Here is a 19,063-nt window from a genome sequence, read left to right on the forward strand (position 1 = left end):
AATAATAGAAACGTCCTCTACATTACTCTACCTGAGTCTCTGTGATAAAAAATTTCACAACGGAGAAAATTATTTTAGCGAGTTTAAATCATTTATACTAGTGATTCTGTCTCATACCAAGGAGGCGGCCATCTTCCCATAGTCTCCTAGTCACAGCTCATGCATCACCCGGCTGTAGACGGTGACGCAAAAAAGGGGCGGGGACATACGCTGTCTCAGCCGCCATTGTGGAACCTGGCAATCCCGGCTAGTATATTACACATCATTACTGTACGATGCTTATTACTGTGTGATCCCTGACCAGGGCTGAGGTAATATCTCTCTCTTATACTACAGTGTTTTTATATAGAGGACCGTACAGTGATATATGAGGGGAATAACACAGCTCCCGGCACACACTAATATGTGGTATTATTATATAGGGGAGAGGGGACTGTACAGTGATATATGAGGGAATAACACAGCTCCCGGCACACACTGATATGTGGTATTATTATTATATAGGGGAGAGGGGACCGTATAGTGATATATGAGGGGGAATAACACAGCTCCCGGCACACGCTGATATGTGGTGTTATTATTATATAGGGGGGAGGGGACCGTACAGTGATATATGAGGGGGAATAACACAGCTCCCGACACACGCTGATATGTGGTATTATTATTATATAGGGGAGAGGGGACCGTACAGTGATATATGAGGGGGAATAACACAGCTCCCGACACACACTGATATGTGGTATTATTATTATTATATAGGGGAGAGGAGACCGTACAGTGATATATGAGGAGGAATAACACAGCTCCCGGCACATGCTGATATGTGGTATTATTATTATATAGGGGAGAGGGGACCGTACAGTGATATATGAGGGGGAATAACACAGCTCCCGACACACGCTGATATGTGGTATTATTATTATATAGGGGAGAGGGGACCGTACAGTGATATATGAGGGGGAATAACACAGCTCCCGACACACGCTGATATGTGGTATTATTATATAGGGGAGAGGGGACAGTACAGTTATATATGAGGGGGAATAACACAGCTCCCGACACACGCTGATATGTGGTATTATTATTATATAGGGGAGAGGGGACCGTACAGTGATATATGAGGAGGAATAACACAGCTCCCGGCACACGCTGATATGTGGTGTTATTATTATATAGGGGGGAGGGGACCGTACAGTGATATATGAGGGGGAATAACACAGCTCCCGACACACGCTGATATGTGGTATTATTATTATATAGGGGAGAGGGGACCGTACAGTGATATATGAGGGGGAATAACACAGCTCCCGACACACACTGATATGTGGTATTATTATTATTATATAGGGGAGAGGAGACCGTACAGTGATATATGAGGAGGAATAACACAGCTCCCGGCACATGCTGATATGTGGTATTATTATTATATAGGGGAGAGGGGACCGTACAGTGATATATGAGGGGGAATAACACAGCTCCCGACACACGCTGATATGTGGTATTATTATTATATAGGGGAGAGGGGACCGTACAGTGATATATGAGGGGGAATAACACAGCTCCCGACACACACTGATATGTGGTATTATTATATAGGGGAGAGGGGACTGTACAGTGATATATGAGGGAATAACACAGCTCCCGGCACACACTGATATGTGGTATTATTATTATATAGGGGAGAGGGGACCGTACAGTGATATATGAGGGGGAATAACACAGCTCCCGACACACACTGATATGTGGTATTATTATACAGGGGAGAGGGGACCGTACAGTGATATATGAGGGAATAACACAGCTCCCGGCACACACTGATATGTGGTATTATTATTATATAGGGGAGAGGGGACCGTACAGTGATATATGAGGGGGAATAACACAGCTCCCGACACACGCTGATATGTGACATTATTATATAGGGGAGAGGAGACTGTACAGTGATATATGAGGGGGAATAACACAGCTCCCGGCACACGCTGATATGTGGTATTATTATTATATAGGGGAGAGGGGACTGTACAGTGATATATGAGGGAATAACACAGCTCCCGGCACACGCTGATATGTGGTATTATTATTATATAGGGGAGAGGGGACCGTACAGTGATATATGAGGAGGAATAACACAGCTCCCGGCACACGCTGATATGTGGTATTATTATATAGGGGAGAGGGGACAGTACAGTTATATATGAGGGGGAATAACACAGCTCCCGACACACGCTGATATGTGGTATTATTATTATATAGGGGAGAGGGGACCGTACAGTGATATATGAGGAGGAATAACACAGCTCCCGGCACACGCTGATATGTGGTATTATTATATAGGGGAGAGGGGACAGTACAGTTATATATGAGGGGGAATAACACAGCTCCCGACACACGCTGATATGTGACATTATTATTATATAGGGGAGAGGGGACAGTACAGTGATATATGAGGGGGAATAACACAGCTCCCGGCACACGCTGATATGTGGTATTATTATATAGGGGAGAGGGGACAGTACAGTGATATATGAGGGGGAATAACACAGCTCCCGACACACGCTGATATGTGGTATTATTATTATATAGGGGAGAGGGGACCGTACAGTGATATATGAGGGGGAATAACACAGCTCCCGACACACACTGATATGTGGTATTATTATTATTATATAGGGGAGAGGAGACCGTACAGTGATATATGAGGAGGAATAACACAGCTCCCGGCACATGCTGATATGTGGTATTATTATTATATAGGGGAGAGGGGACCGTACAGTGATATATGAGGGGGAATAACACAGCTCCCGACACACGCTGATATGTGGTATTATTATTATATAGGGGAGAGGGGACCGTACAGTGATATATGAGGGGGAATAACACAGCTCCCGACACACGCTGATATGTGGTATTATTATATAGGGGAGAGGGGACAGTACAGTTATATATGAGGGGGAATAACACAGCTCCCGACACACGCTGATATGTGGTATTATTATTATATAGGGGAGAGGGGACCGTACAGTGATATATGAGGAGGAATAACACAGCTCCCGGCACACGCTGATATGTGGTGTTATTATTATATAGGGGGGAGGGGACCGTACAGTGATATATGAGGGGGAATAACACAGCTCCCGACACACGCTGATATGTGGTATTATTATTATATAGGGGAGAGGGGACCGTACAGTGATATATGAGGGGGAATAACACAGCTCCCGACACACACTGATATGTGGTATTATTATTATTATATAGGGGAGAGGAGACCGTACAGTGATATATGAGGAGGAATAACACAGCTCCCGGCACATGCTGATATGTGGTATTATTATTATATAGGGGAGAGGGGACCGTACAGTGATATATGAGGGGGAATAACACAGCTCCCGACACACGCTGATATGTGGTATTATTATTATATAGGGGAGAGGGGACCGTACAGTGATATATGAGGGGGAATAACACAGCTCCCGACACACACTGATATGTGGTATTATTATATAGGGGAGAGGGGACTGTACAGTGATATATGAGGGAATAACACAGCTCCCGGCACACACTGATATGTGGTATTATTATTATATAGGGGAGAGGGGACCGTACAGTGATATATGAGGGGGAATAACACAGCTCCCGACACACACTGATATGTGGTATTATTATACAGGGGAGAGGGGACCGTACAGTGATATATGAGGGAATAACACAGCTCCCGGCACACACTGATATGTGGTATTATTATTATATAGGGGAGAGGGGACCGTACAGTGATATATGAGGGGGAATAACACAGCTCCCGACACACGCTGATATGTGACATTATTATATAGGGGAGAGGAGACTGTACAGTGATATATGAGGGGGAATAACACAGCTCCCGGCACACGCTGATATGTGGTATTATTATTATATAGGGGAGAGGGGACTGTACAGTGATATATGAGGGAATAACACAGCTCCCGGCACACGCTGATATGTGGTATTATTATTATATAGGGGAGAGGGGACCGTACAGTGATATATGAGGAGGAATAACACAGCTCCCGGCACACGCTGATATGTGGTATTATTATATAGGGGAGAGGGGACAGTACAGTTATATATGAGGGGGAATAACACAGCTCCCGACACACGCTGATATGTGGTATTATTATTATATAGGGGAGAGGGGACCGTACAGTGATATATGAGGAGGAATAACACAGCTCCCGGCACACGCTGATATGTGGTATTATTATATAGGGGAGAGGGGACAGTACAGTTATATATGAGGGGGAATAACACAGCTCCCGACACACGCTGATATGTGACATTATTATTATATAGGGGAGAGGGGACAGTACAGTGATATATGAGGGGGAATAACACAGCTCCCGGCACACGCTGATATGTGGTATTATTATATAGGGGAGAGGGGACAGTACAGTGATATATGAGGGGGAATAACACAGCTCCCGACACACGCTGATATGTGACATTATTATTATATAGGGGAGAGGGGACTGTACAGTGATATATGAGGGGGAATAACACAGCTCCCGGCACACGCTGATATGTGATATTATTATATAGGGGAGAGGGGACTGTACAGTAATATATGAGGGAATAACACAGCTCCCGGCACACGCTGATATGTGGTATTATTATTATATAGGGGAGAGGGGACCGTACAGTGATATATGAGGAGGAATAACACAGCTTCCGGCACACGCTGATATGTGGTATTATTATTATATAGGGGAGAGGGGACTGTACAGTGATATATGAGGGGGAATAACACAGCTCCCGACACACGCTGATATGTGACATTATTATTATATAGGGGAGAGGAGACTGTACAGTGATATATGAGGGGGAATAACACAGCTCCCGGCACACGCTGATTTGTGGTGTTATTATTATATAGGGGAGAGGGGACTGTACAGTGATATATGAGGGAATAACACAGCTCCCGGCACACGCTAATATGTGGTATTATTATTATATAGGGGAGAGGGGACCGTACAGTGATATGAGGAGGAATAACACAGCTCCCGGCACACGCTGATATGTGGTATTATTATTATATAGGGGAGAGGGGACTGTACAGTGATATATGAGGGGGAATAACACAGCTCCCGGCACACACTAATATGTGGTATTATTATATAGGGGAGAGGGGACTGTACAGTGATATATGAGGGAATAACACAGCTCCCGGCACACACTGATATGTGGTATTATTATTATATAGGGGAGAGGGGACCGTATAGTGATATATGAGGGGGAATAACACAGCTCCCGGCACACGCTGATATGTGGTATTATTATTATATAGGGGAGAGGGGACCGTACAGTGATATATGAGGGGGAATAACACAGCTCCCGACACACGCTGATATGTGGTATTATTATTATATAGGGGAGAGGGGACCGTACAGTGATATATGAGGGGGAATAACACAGCTCCCGACACACACTGATATGTGGTATTATTATATAGGGGAGAGGGGACTGTACAGTGATATATGAGGGAATAACACAGCTCCCGGCACACACTGATATGTGGTATTATTATTATATAGGGGAGAGGGGACCGTACAGTGATATATGAGGGGGAATAACACAGCTCCCGACACACGCTGATATGTGACATTATTATATAGGGGAGAGGAGACTGTACAGTGATATATGAGGGGGAATAACACAGCTCCCGGCACACGCTGATATGTGGTATTATTATTATATAGGGGAGAGGGGACTGTACAGTGATATATGAGGGAATAACACAGCTCCCGGCACACGCTGATATGTGGTATTATTATTATATAGGGGAGAGGGGACCGTACAGTGATATATGAGGAGGAATAACACAGCTCCCGGCACACGCTGATATGTGGTATTATTATATAGGGGAGAGGGGACAGTACAGTTATATATGAGGGGGAATAACACAGCTCCCGACACACGCTGATATGTGGTATTATTATTATATAGGGGAGAGGGGACCGTACAGTGATATATGAGGAGGAATAACACAGCTCCCGGCACACGCTGATATGTGGTATTATTATATAGGGGAGAGGGGACAGTACAGTTATATATGAGGGGGAATAACACAGCTCCCGACACACGCTGATATGTGACATTATTATTATATAGGGGAGAGGGGACAGTACAGTGATATATGAGGGGGAATAACACAGCTCCCGGCACACGCTGATATGTGGTATTATTATATAGGGGAGAGGGGACAGTACAGTGATATATGAGGGGGAATAACACAGCTCCCGACACACGCTGATATGTGACATTATTATTATATAGGGGAGAGGGGACTGTACAGTGATATATGAGGGGGAATAACACAGCTCCCGGCACACGCTGATATGTGATATTATTATATAGGGGAGAGGGGACTGTACAGTAATATATGAGGGAATAACACAGCTCCCGGCACACGCTGATATGTGGTATTATTATTATATAGGGGAGAGGGGACCGTACAGTGATATATGAGGAGGAATAACACAGCTTCCGGCACACGCTGATATGTGGTATTATTATTATATAGGGGAGAGGGGACCGTACAGTGATATATGAGGGGGAATAACACAGCTCCCGACACACGCTGATATGTGACATTATTATTATATAGGGGAGAGGAGACTGTACAGTGATATATGAGGGGGAATAACACAGCTCCCGGCACACGCTGATATGTGGTATTATTATTATATAGGGGAGAGGGGACTGTACAGTGATATATGAGGGGGAATAACACAGCTCCCGACACACGCTGATATGTGGTATTATTATATAGGGGAGAGGGGACTGTACAGTGATATATGAGGGGGAATAACACAGCTCCCGACACACGCTGATATGTGACATTATTATTATATAGGGGAGAGGAGACTGTACAGTGATATATGAGGGGGAATAACACAGCTCCCGGCACACGCTGATTTGTGGTGTTATTATTATATAGGGAAGAGAGGACTGTACAGTGATATATGAGGGGGAATAACACAGCTCCCGGCACACACTGATATGTGGTGGTATTATTATTATATAGGGGAGAGGGGAACGTACAGTGATATATGAGGGGGAATAACACAGCTCCCGGCACACGCTGATATGTGGTATTATTATTAAATAGGGGAGAGGGGACCGTACAGTGATATATGAGGGGGAATAACACAGCTCCCGGCACACGCTGATATGTGGTAGTATTATTATTATATAGGGGAGAGGGGACCGTACAGTGATATATGAGGAGGAATAACACAGCTCCCGCCACACGCTGATATGTGGTATTATTATTATATAGGGGAGAGGTGACCGTACAGTGATATATGAGGGGGAATAACACAGCTCCCGGCACACGCTGATATGTGATATTATTATTATATAGGGGAGAGGGGAACATACAGTGATATATGAGGAGGAATAACACAGCTCCCGCCACACGCTGATATGTGGTATTATTATTATATAGGGGAGAGGTGACCGTACAGTGATATATGAGGGGGAATAACACAGCTCCCGGCACACGCTGATATGTGATATTATTATTATATAGGGGAGAGGGGAACATACAGTGATATATGAGGAGGAATAACACAGCTCCCGCCACACGCTGATATGTGGTATTATTATTATATAGGGGAGAGGGGACCGTACAGTGATATATGAGGGGGAATAACACAGCTCCCGGCACACGCTGATATGTGGTAGTATTATTATTATATAGGGGAGAGGGGACTGTACAGTGATAAATGAGGGAGGATAACACAGCTCCCGGCACACACTGATATGTGGTATTATTATTATATAGGGGAGAGGGGACCATACAGTGATATATGAGGGGGAATAACACAGCTCCCGACACATGCTGATATGTGACATTATTATTATTATATAGGGGAAAGGGGACAGTACAGTGATATATGAGGGGGAATAACACAGCTCCCGCCACACACTGATATGTGGTATTATTATACAGGGAAGAGAGGACTGTACAGTGATATATGAGGGGGAATATCACAGCTCCCGGCACACACTGATATGTGGTATTATTATTATATAGGGGAGAGGGGACCGTACAGTGATATATGAGGAGGAATAACACATCTCCCGGCACACGCTGATATGTGGTAGTATTATTATTATATAGGGGAGAGGGGACCGTACAGTGATATATGAGGAGGAATAACACAGCTCCCGGCACACACTGATATGTGGTATTATTATTATATAGGGGAGAGGGGACCGTACAGTGATATATGAGGGGGAATAACACAGCTCCCGCCACACACTGATATGTGGTATTATTATTATATAGGGGAGAGGGGACCGTACAGTGATATATGAGGGGGAATAACACAGCTCCCGGCACACACTGATATGTGGTGGTATTATTATATAGGGGAGAGGGGACCGTACAGTGATATATGAGGGGGAATAACACAGCTCCCGGCACACACTGATATGTGGTATTATTATTATATAGGGGAGAGGGGACTGTACAGTGATATATGAGGGGGGATAACACAGCTCCCGCCACACACTGATATGTGGTGTTATTATATAGGGGAGAGGGGACCGTACAGTGATATATGAGGGGGAATAACACAGCTCCCGGCACACACTGATATGTGGTATTATTATTATATAGGGGAGAGGGGACTATACAGTGATATATGAGGGGGAATAACACAGCTCCCGGCACACACTGATATGTGGTGGTATTATTATTATATAGGGGAGAGGGGAACGTACAGTGATATATGAGGGGGAATAACACAGCTCCAGGCACACGCTGATATGTGGTATTATTATTATATAGGGGAGAGGGGACCATACAGTGATATATGAGGGGGAATAACACAGCTCCCGGCACACGCTGATATGTGGTAGTATTATTATTATATAGGGGACCGTACAGTGATATATGAGGGGGAATAACACAGCTCCCGGCACACGCTGATATGTGGTATTATTATTATATAGGGGAGAGGGGACGTACAGTGATATATGAGGAGGAATAACACAGCCCTGGCACACACTGATATGTGGTATTATTATATAGGGGAGAGGGGAACGTACAGTGATGTATGAGGGGGAATAACACAGCTCCCGACACACGCTGATATGTGGTATTATTATTATATAGGGGAGAGGGGACCGTACAGTGATATATGAGGGGGAATAACACAGCTCGCGGCACACACTGATTTGTGGTGGTAGTATTATTATATAGGGGAGAGGGGAACGTACAGTGATATATGAGGGGAATAACACAGCTCCCGGCACACACTGATATGTGGTATTATTATATAGGGGAGAGGGGAACGTACAGTGATATATGAGGGGGAATAACACAGCTCCCGGCACACGCTGATATGTGGTATTATTATATAGGGGAGAGGGGACCGTACAGTGATATATGAGGGGGAATAACACAGCCCCCGTCACATTTTGATATGTTGTATTATTATTTTCTCATATGTCCTAGAGGATGCTGGGGACTCTGTAAGGACCATGGGGTATAGATGGGATCCGCAGGAGACATGGGCACACTAAAAGACTTTGAATGGGTGTAAAGTGGCTCCTCCCTCTATGCCCCTCCTCCAGACCTCAGTTAGATTCTGTGCCCAGGAGAGACTGGACACACACTAGGGGAGCTCTCCTGAGTTTCTCTGGGAAGACTTTATGTTAGGTTTATTATTTTCAGGGAGTCCTGCTGGCTACAGGCTCCCTGCAGCGTGGGACTGAGGGGAGAGAAGTCAGACCTACTTCTTCTGAGTTCAAGGGCTCTGCTTCTTAGGCTACTGGACACCATTAGCTGCAGAGGGTTCGATCACTTGGTGCGCCTAGCTGCTCGTTCCCGGAGCCGCGCCATCACCCCCTCACAGAGCCAGAAGATAGAAGCCGGGTGAGTATGTGAAGATCAAAAGACTTCAGTGACGGCAGAAGACTTCAGTAACGGAGGTACAGCGCAGCGGTCGCACTGCGCTCCGTACTCCCACACACCAACGGCACTTACAGGGTGCAGGGCGCTGGGGGGGAGCGCCCTGGGTAGCAAGTTACTGATGGTCTCTCCACTGGCATAAGATCCATATTCGGTGACAGGGCACCGTGTACGATACCCCCGCCAGTATATGTATAACAGCGGTCGCGCTGCGCGCCATTGCTCCCACACACCAAGGGCGCGGGAGGCAATATATGACCTCAAATTAGGCTGGCAAAGCATGTATACAGTGTATAGGCACTGTACACAGACCCCTGCCAGCATAAAAAGCTATATTTATAGCGGGGCTGAAGCGCGCCGAAAAGGGGCGGGGCTTACCTCTCACAACATGATTCAGCACCATTTTCGCAATGTCCCCACCAAAAGCAATGTATACGAGGGGGGGCACTGTTTTTTAGTGCTTTGTAAAGGAAATATAGCACTATTTTAGAAATGGTCATCTCATCCTTGTGTTGTGCATATATCTCTGTGTGTTCCCTGTCAGATATACCCAAAATAGCATTTTAGTCCACATATGTCGACACAACCGGCTGTGGGGATCACTGTCGGCATCGCCGGCGCCTGTGGGTACTTGATTCGGTAGATGCAGTGTCAGCAGGTCGGTAGTTGTCTGCTTATCAAAAGAAAACACTGTAGGGGAGACACAGTAGTATGTGGGTGACCCTGTCGGCACCAACTGTTATTACTGGGTGTAAATTGACATGTTGTAACTGCCTTATACCTGTATATATATTTATATGTATGGTACTGTTCCCTGGGCCTGTAGCTCGAGCACAGACATGGTAGTATATGTGGGGGAGTGTTATTAAAATTATATATGTATACTTCCCTCGGACCCCTCGGGGTCGCAAGAATGTTATTTTGCCTGGTACTACTCCCTGCTGTCGACGAATACTAGGTTTTCATAATGTTTCCTGGTAGATCCACACCTGGGGATTTCAGTACATGGTCATACACATTCAGAACACATTAATTTTAGTAGGGACTCGAAGGTTCCGGACAATCCGCTTATATATATATATATATATATATATCTATATATTTCTCTAACGTCCTAGTGGATGCTGGGGACTCCGTAAGGACCATGGGGAATAGATGGGCTCCGCAGGAGACTGGGCACTCTAAAGAAAGATTTAGTACTACCTGGTGTGCACTGGTTCCTCCCTCTATGCCCCTCCTCCAGACCTCAGTTAGAATCTGTGCCCGGCAAAAGCTGGGTGCTTTTAGTGGGCTCTCCTGAGCTTACTAAGAAAGAAAGTATTTTAGTTAGGTTTTGTATTTTCAGAGAGCTTCTGCTGGCAACAGACTTACTGCTACGTGGGACTGAGGGGAGAGAAGCAAACCTACTAAATGCGGCTAGGTTGCGCTTCTTAGGCTACTGGACACCATTAGCTCCAGAGGGATCGAACACAGGTACCTAACCTTAATCGTCCGTTCCCGGAGCCGCGCCGCCGTCCCCCTCGCAGAACCAGAAGTACAGAAGCAGCAGAAGCATGAAGACATCGAAATCGGCGGCAGAAGACTCCAGTCTTCACTTAAGGTAGCACACAGCACTGCAGCTGTGCGCCATTGCTCCCGCAGCACACCCACACACTCCGGTCACTGTAGGGTGCAGGGCGCAGGGGGGGGGGGGGGGGGGGGGGCGCCCTGGACAACAATTAAGATACCTGATGGCAAAAATTAGTTAGGTTTTGTATTTTCAGAGAGCTTCTGCTGGCAACAGACTTACTGCTACGTGGGACTGAGGGGAGAGAAGCAAACCTACTAAATGCGGCTAGGTTGCGCTTCTTAGGCTACTGGACACCATTAGCTCCAGAGGGATCGAACACAGGTACCTAACCTTAATCGTCCGTTCCCGGAGCCGCGCCGCCGTCCCCCTCGCAGAACCAGAAGTACAGAAGCAGCAGAAGCATGAAGACATCGAAATCGGCGGCAGAAGACTCCAGTCTTCACTTAAGGTAGCACACAGCACTGCAGCTGTGCGCCATTGCTCCCGCAGCACACCCACACACTCCGGTCACTGTAGGGTGCAGGGCGCAGGGGGGGGGGGGGGGCACCCTGGACAACAATTAAGATACCTGATGGCAAAAATATGCATATATACAGTCAGGCACTGTATATATGTACGAGCCCCCGCCATTTTTACACATAAGAAGCGGGACAGAAGCCCGCCGCTGAGGGGGCGTGGCCTTCTTCCTCAGCACACCAGCGCCATTTTCTCTTCACAGCTCCGCTGGAAGGACGCTCCCCAGGCTCTCCCCTGCAGTATACAGGTGCAATAGAGGGTAAAAAAGAGAGGGGGGGGCACATAAATTTAGGCGCAGAGGTATATAAAACAGCACCTACTGGGTAAACACTAAGGTACAGTGTAATCCCTGGGTTATATAGCGCTGGGGTGTGTGCTGGCATACTCTCTCTCTGTCTCCCCAAAAGCCTTTGTGGGGTCCTGTCCTCAGTCAGAGCGTTCCCTGTGTGTGTGCGGTGTGTCTGTACGCCTGTGTCGACATGTTTGATGAGGAAGGATACGTGGAGGCAGAACAAGTGCAGATAAATGTGGTGTCGCCGCCGTCGGGGCCGATACCTGATTGGATGTATATGTGGAAGGTGTTAAATGATAATGTAAGCTCATTGCATAACAGATTTGATAAAGCTGTAGCCTTGGGACAGTCAGGGTCTCAACCCATGCCTGATCCTACAGTGCAGAGGCCGTCAGGGTCTCAAAAGCGGCCACTATCCCAGATAGTTGACACAGATGTCGACACGGAATCTGACTCCAGTGTCGATGACGATGATGCAAAGTTGCAGCCTAAAATGACTAAAGCCATCCGCTACATGATTGTAGCAATGAAGGATGTATTGCATATTTCAGAGGAAAACTCTGTCCCTGACAAGAGGGTTTATATGTATGGGGAGAAAAAGCAAGAAGTGACTTTTCCCCCGTCACATGAATTGAATGAATTATGTGAGAAAGCGTGGGATTCCCCTGATAGGAAGGTTATAATTTCCAAGAGATTGCTTATGGCGTATCCTTTCCCGCCAACGGACAGGTTACGCTGGGAATCCTCGCCCAGGGTAGACAAGGCGTTGACGCGCTTGTCTAAAAGGGTGGCCCTGCCGTCTCAGGATACGGCCGCCCTAAAGGATCCTGCGGATAGAAAGCAGGAAGCTATCCTGAAGTCTGTTTATACACATTCTGGTACGCTGCTGAGGCCAGCAATTGCTTTGGCCTGGATGTGTAGTGCTGTAGCAGCATGGACAGATACTCTGTGTGAGGAGTTAGATACCCTGGACAGGGAATCTGTTCTACTGACCCTGGCACATATCAAGGACGCGGTCCTATATATGCGGGATGCGCAGAGGGACATTTGCCTACTGGGCTATAGAGTAAACGCAATGTCCATTTCTGCCAGAAGGGTCCTGTGGACTCGGCAATGGACAGGGGATACCGACTCTAAAAAACACATGGAGGTTTTACCTTATAAGGGTGAGGAATTGTTTGGGGACGGTCTCTCGGACCTAGTTTCCACAGCTACGGCTGGGAAGTCAAATTTCTTGCCTTATGTCCCTCCACAGCCTAAGAAAGCACCGTATTACCAAATGCAGTCCTTTCGTTCTCAGAAGAGCAAGAAAGTCAGAGGTGCATCTTTTCTTGCCAGAGGCAGGGGTAAAGGAAAGAGGCTGCACCATGCAGCTAGTTCCCAGGAACAAAAGTCCTCACCGGCATCCACTAAATCCACTGCATAACGCTGGGGCTCCACAGGCGGAGCCAGGAGCCGTGGGGGCGAGTCTCCGACATTTCAGCCACCAGTGGGTTCGTTCACAGGTGGATCCTTGGGCTATACAAATTGTGTCTCAGGGATACAAGCTGGAATTCGAGGTGACGCCCCCTCACCGTTACCTAAAATCGGCCTTGCCGGCTTCCCCCATGGAAAGGAAGGTAGTGTTGGCGGCAATTCACAAACTTTGTCTCCAGCAGGTGGTGGTAGAGGTTCCCCTCCTTCAACAGGGAAGGGGCTACTATTCCACTATGTTTGTGGTACCGAAACCGGACAATTCGGTCAGACCCATTTTGAATTTAAAATCCCTGAACTTTTATCTGAAGAAATTCAAGTTCAAAATGGAATCGCTCAGAGCAGTCATTGCAAGCCTGGAAGAGGGGGATTTTATGGTGTCTCTGGACTTCAAGGATGCTTACTTGCATGTCCCCATTTATCCGCCTCATCAGGAGTACCTCAGGTTTGTGGTACAGGACTGTCATTACCAATTCCAGACATTGCCGTTTGGCCTGTCCACGGCACCGAGAATATTTACCAAGGTGATGGCGGAAATGATGGTGCTCCTTCGGAAGCAAGGGGTTACAATTATCCCATACTTGGACGATCTCCCCATAAAGGCGAGGTCCAGGGAGCAGTTGCTGATCAGCGTAGCACACTCTCAAGAAGTGTTGCGTCAGCACGGCTGGATTCTGAATATTCCAAAGACGCAGCGGATTTCTACGACGCGTCTGCCCTTCCTGGGCATGATTCTGGACACAGACCAGAAGAAGGTGTTTCTCCCGGAGGAGAAGGCTCAGGAGCTCGTGACTCTGGTCAGAGACCTCCTAAAACCAAAACAGGTGTCACTGCACGCGAGCCCTGGGAAAGATGGTGGCGTCATACAAAGCCATTCCCTTCGGCAGGTTCCATGCGAGGATCTTTCAGTGGGATCTGCTGGACAAGTGGTTCGGATCGCATCTTCAGATGCATCGGATGATCACCCTATCCCCCAGGGCCAGGGTGTCTCTTCTGTGGTGGCTGCAAAGTGCTCACCTCCTCGAGGGCCGCATATTCGGCATACAGGACTGGGTCCTGGTGACCACGGATGCAAGCCTCCGAGGGTGGGGTGCAGTTACTCAAGGAAGAAACTTCCAGGGGCTGTGGTCAAGTCAGGAGACTTGTCTGCACATAAATATCCTGGAGCTACGGGCCATATACAACGCCCTGAGTCAAGCGGAGCCCCTGCTTCGAGACCAACCAGTGTTGATTCAGTCAGACAACATCACGGCAGTCACCCATGTAAACTGCCAGGGAGGCACAAGAAGCAGGGTGGCAATGGCAGAAGCCACCAGGATTCTTCGTTGGGCGGAGAATCACGTGCAAGCACTGTCAGCAGTGTTCATTCCGGTAGTGGACAACTGGGAAGCAGACTTCCTCAGCAGACACGACCTCCACCCGGGAGAGTGGGGACTTCATCAAGAAGTCTTCACGCAGATTGTAAATCGATGGGAACTGCCATAGGTGGACATGATGGCGTCCCGCCTAAACAAAAAGTTAAAGAGGTATTGCGCCAGGTCAAGGGACCCTCAGGCGATAGCTGTGGACCCCCTGGGCCCCCGGGGTGTTCCAGTCGGTCTATATGTTTCCTCCTCTTCCTCTCATACCCAAGGTACTGAGAATCGTAAGAAAAAGAGGAGTGAGAACTATACTCATTGTTCCGGATTGGCCAAGAAGGACTTGGTACCCGGAACTGCAAGAAATGCTCACAGAGGATCCCCTGGCCTCTGCGTCTCAGACAGGACCTGTTGCAACAGGGACCCTGTCTGTTCCAAGACTTACCGCGGCTGCGTTTGACGGCATGGCGGTTGAACGCCGGATCCTAGCAGAAAAGGGCATTCCGGATGATAAAGGCTAGGAAGGACGTGACAGCAAAACATTATCACCGTATATGGCGAAAATATGTTGCTTGGTGTGAGGCCAGGAAGGCCCCTACAGAGGAATTCCAGCTTGGTCAATTCCTGCACTTCCTACAGTCAGGTGTGACTATGGGCCTAAAATTAGGGTCCATAAAGGTCCAGATTTCGGACCTGTCCATTTTCTTTCAAAAAGAACTGGCTTCACTGCCTGAGGTTCAGACGTTTGTTAAGGGAGTGCTGCATATTCAGCCTCCTTTTGTGCCACCAGTGGCACCTTGGGATGTTAACGTGGTGTTGGCTTTCCTGAAATCCCACTGGTTTGAGCCACTTAAGACAGTGGAGCTAAAGTATCTCACGTGGAAAGTGGTCATGCTGTTGGCCTTAGCCTCAGCTAGGCGTGTGTCAGTATTGGCGGCTTTGTCATGTAAAAGCCCCTATCTGGTTTTCCATATGGACAGGGCAGAATTGCGGACTCGTCCGCAGTTTCTGCCAAAGGTGGTGTCATCTTTTCATTTGAACCAACCTATTGTGGTGCCTGAGGCTACTCGTGACTTGGAGGATTCCAAGTTGCTTGACGTAGTCAGGGCTTTGAAGGTTTATGTAACCAGAACGGCGGGAGTCAGGAAGACTGACTCGCTGTTTATCCTGTATGCGCCCAACAAGCTGGGTGCTCCTGCTTCAAAGCAAACTATTGCTCGCTGGATCTGTGACACGATTCAGTATGCTTATTCTGCGGCGGGATTGCCGCATCCAAAATCGGTGAAAGCCCATTCCACAAGGAAGGTGGGCTCTTCTTGGGCGGCTGCCCGAGGGGTCTCGGCATTACAGCTTTGCCGAGCTGCTGCTTGGTCGGGTTCAAACACATTTGCAAAATTCTACAAGTTTGATACCCTGGCTGAGGAGGACCTTGTGTTTGACCATTCGGTGCTGCAGAGTCATCCGCACTTTCCCGCCCGTTTGGGAGCTTTGGTATAATCCCCATGGTCCTTACGGAGTCCCCAGCATCCACTAGGACGTTAGAGAAAATAAGAATTTACTCACCGGTAATTCTATTTTTCGTAGTCCGTAGTGGATGCTGGGCGCCCGTCCCAAGTGCGGACTTTCTGCAATACGTGTATATAGTTATTGCTTAATAAAGGGTTATGGTTATGTGGCATCCGTTGAGTGATGCTCAGTTGTTGTTCATACTGTTAACTGGGTAAGTTTATCACAAGTTATACGGTGTGATTGGTGTGGCTGGAATGAGTCTTACCCTGGATTCCAAAATCTTTTCCTTGTAATGTCAGCTCTTCCGGGCACAGTTTCCTTAACTGAGGTCTGGAGGACGGGCATAGAGGGAGGAGCCAGTGCACACCAGATAGTACTAAATCTTTCTTTTAGAGTGCCCAGTCTCCTGCGGAGCCCGTCTATTCCCCATGGTCCTTACGGAGTCCCCAGCATCCACTACGGACTACAAGAAATAGAATTACCGGTGAGTAAATTCTTATTATATATATATATATATATATATATATATATATATATAAAATATCTCCTATATAAAAGCCCAGATCTGTGACTCTGTGCTTGCTGTAACGCTGGGCGGAGTCACAGAGCTGGGCGGAGTCAACTGCATTTGCTGCAGGGAGGTACTCCATACCCAGTGCCAGCAGCAGTCAGGTGCAAGACCCTACCTTACAGTATAGGAGGTGAGGATGGCCACCAGCTGCCGGCTGCTGTGCCTTTCACTGTATGACAGCCAGCGGTGCCGGCAGCATGAAAAGCCTCCTTCCCCCCCCCCCCCCAATCACCTGTGACAGCGGGCTGTGTGCTGTGCAGTGCGGGTCCTGAAAAGGGGGCGGAGCTACGGCGGCACGAGGGGGCGGATCTACACGGACTAGAGGGGCGGAGCTACACGGGACCAGACAGCTGAACAGTGGTGGAATAAGCATTGCAGTGACGGCCAGCCAGACTTGGTAAGTGGAGGGTGAGAGAGAAGTGTGTGTGTGTGTGTGGTGGGGTGTGTGTGTTTATATATATGTGTGAATTGTGTGTGTGTGAGGTATGTCTGTGTGTGCGCGCTTTATGGACGCCACTGCTGGGGGGGCCATTACATGCAAGGACGCTACTACTATAGGAGGGGCATTCGGTATAAGGACGCTACTACTACAGGGGGGCATTACATATAACGATACTACTACTACTGGGGGGGCATTATGTATAAGGAGGCTACTAATACAGGCTGGGCATTACATATAAGGACGCTACTACTATTGGGGGGGCATTATGTATAAGGACGCTACTACTACTGGGGGCACATTACGTATAAGTATGCTACTACTACAGGGGTGGCATTACATATAAGGACGCTACTATTACTGTTGGGAGGCATTACATATAACTGCTACTACTACTGGGGGGGCATTATGTATAAGGACGCTACTATTACTGTTGGGGAGCATTACATATAACTGCTACTACTACTGGGGGGGCATTATGTATAAGGACACTACTACTATTGGGGGGGCATTACGTATAAGGACGCTACTACTACGGGTGGGGCATTACGTATAAGATGAATAAGATTGTGCTACATTGTGGCGTAATTTTAAATGGGGGTACTATTGTGTGGCCATGCCCCTTAGTTGTGAGACCACACCACTTTTCCCGATGCACCCCTGCACCTGCCCCTCCACCACCCGTGGCACCCTCACCCACTGCGCCTTCGGACCCCCTACCCCACCCGCAGTGCCTCCCAAACCCCTCCCCCATCTGCAGCAGCCCCTCCCCCATCCGCTGCACCCCCGGACCCATCCCCTGCACCCCCACCCCTCCAGCAACCGCAACACCTTCGGACCCACTACCCCACCCGCAGCACCCACCCCACCACCACCCACTCCACCTGCGGACCCGCTACACCACCTGCTCCTCCACCACCTACAGCCCCTCCCGATCCACCTCACCCTCAGCCCCCTCCCTCCCTCTCCCACCCGAAGTGCCTCCAGGCCCCCTACCTCACCCGCAACACCCGCACCCTTCTCCACCAGCAGCGCCTCCGGAACCCCTCCCCCATCCGCAACAGCCCCTCCCTCGCCTACCCCACCCACAGCACCCCCACCCCTCCCGCATCCCCTGACCCCCTCCCCATCCGCTGAACCCCAGCACCCACCCCTCCCCCATCCGCTGCACCCACTGACCCATCCCCTACACCCCCACCTCTCCAGCAACCGCAACACCTTCGGACCCACTACCCCACCCTCAGCACCCACCCCTCCACCACCCACTGCACCTCCGGACCTCTTCCACCACCCGCTCCTCCACCACCTGCAGCCCCTCCCCATCCACCGCACCCCCACCCGCAGCGCCTCCAGGCCCCCTACCTCACCCGCAACACC

At 48.4% G+C, this 19,063-nt stretch overlaps 1 protein-coding gene across 3 annotated transcripts in view; it reads left to right on the forward strand.

Moving 5' to 3' along the window:
- Positions 1-206: 206 nt before the first annotated feature.
- Positions 207-19,063, forward strand: part of LOC135054521 (oocyte zinc finger protein XlCOF6.1-like) — a 35,845-nt gene continuing 16,988 nt past the window's right edge. For 2 of the 3 annotated variants that reach the window (XM_063957651.1, XM_063957653.1), the window contains exon 1: positions 207-311. The gene's annotated coding sequence lies outside the window, so the exon portion shown is untranslated. Of the gene's footprint in view, positions 312-3,256; positions 3,326-19,063 lie in introns of those variants that run through there. The other variant, XM_063957652.1, reaches the window with a different exon arrangement.

The sequence above is a fragment of the Pseudophryne corroboree genome, chromosome 3, assembly GCF_028390025.1.
Source record: "Pseudophryne corroboree isolate aPseCor3 chromosome 3, aPseCor3.hap2, whole genome shotgun sequence".
NCBI classification, from domain to species: Eukaryota; Metazoa; Chordata; class Amphibia; order Anura; family Myobatrachidae; genus Pseudophryne; species Pseudophryne corroboree.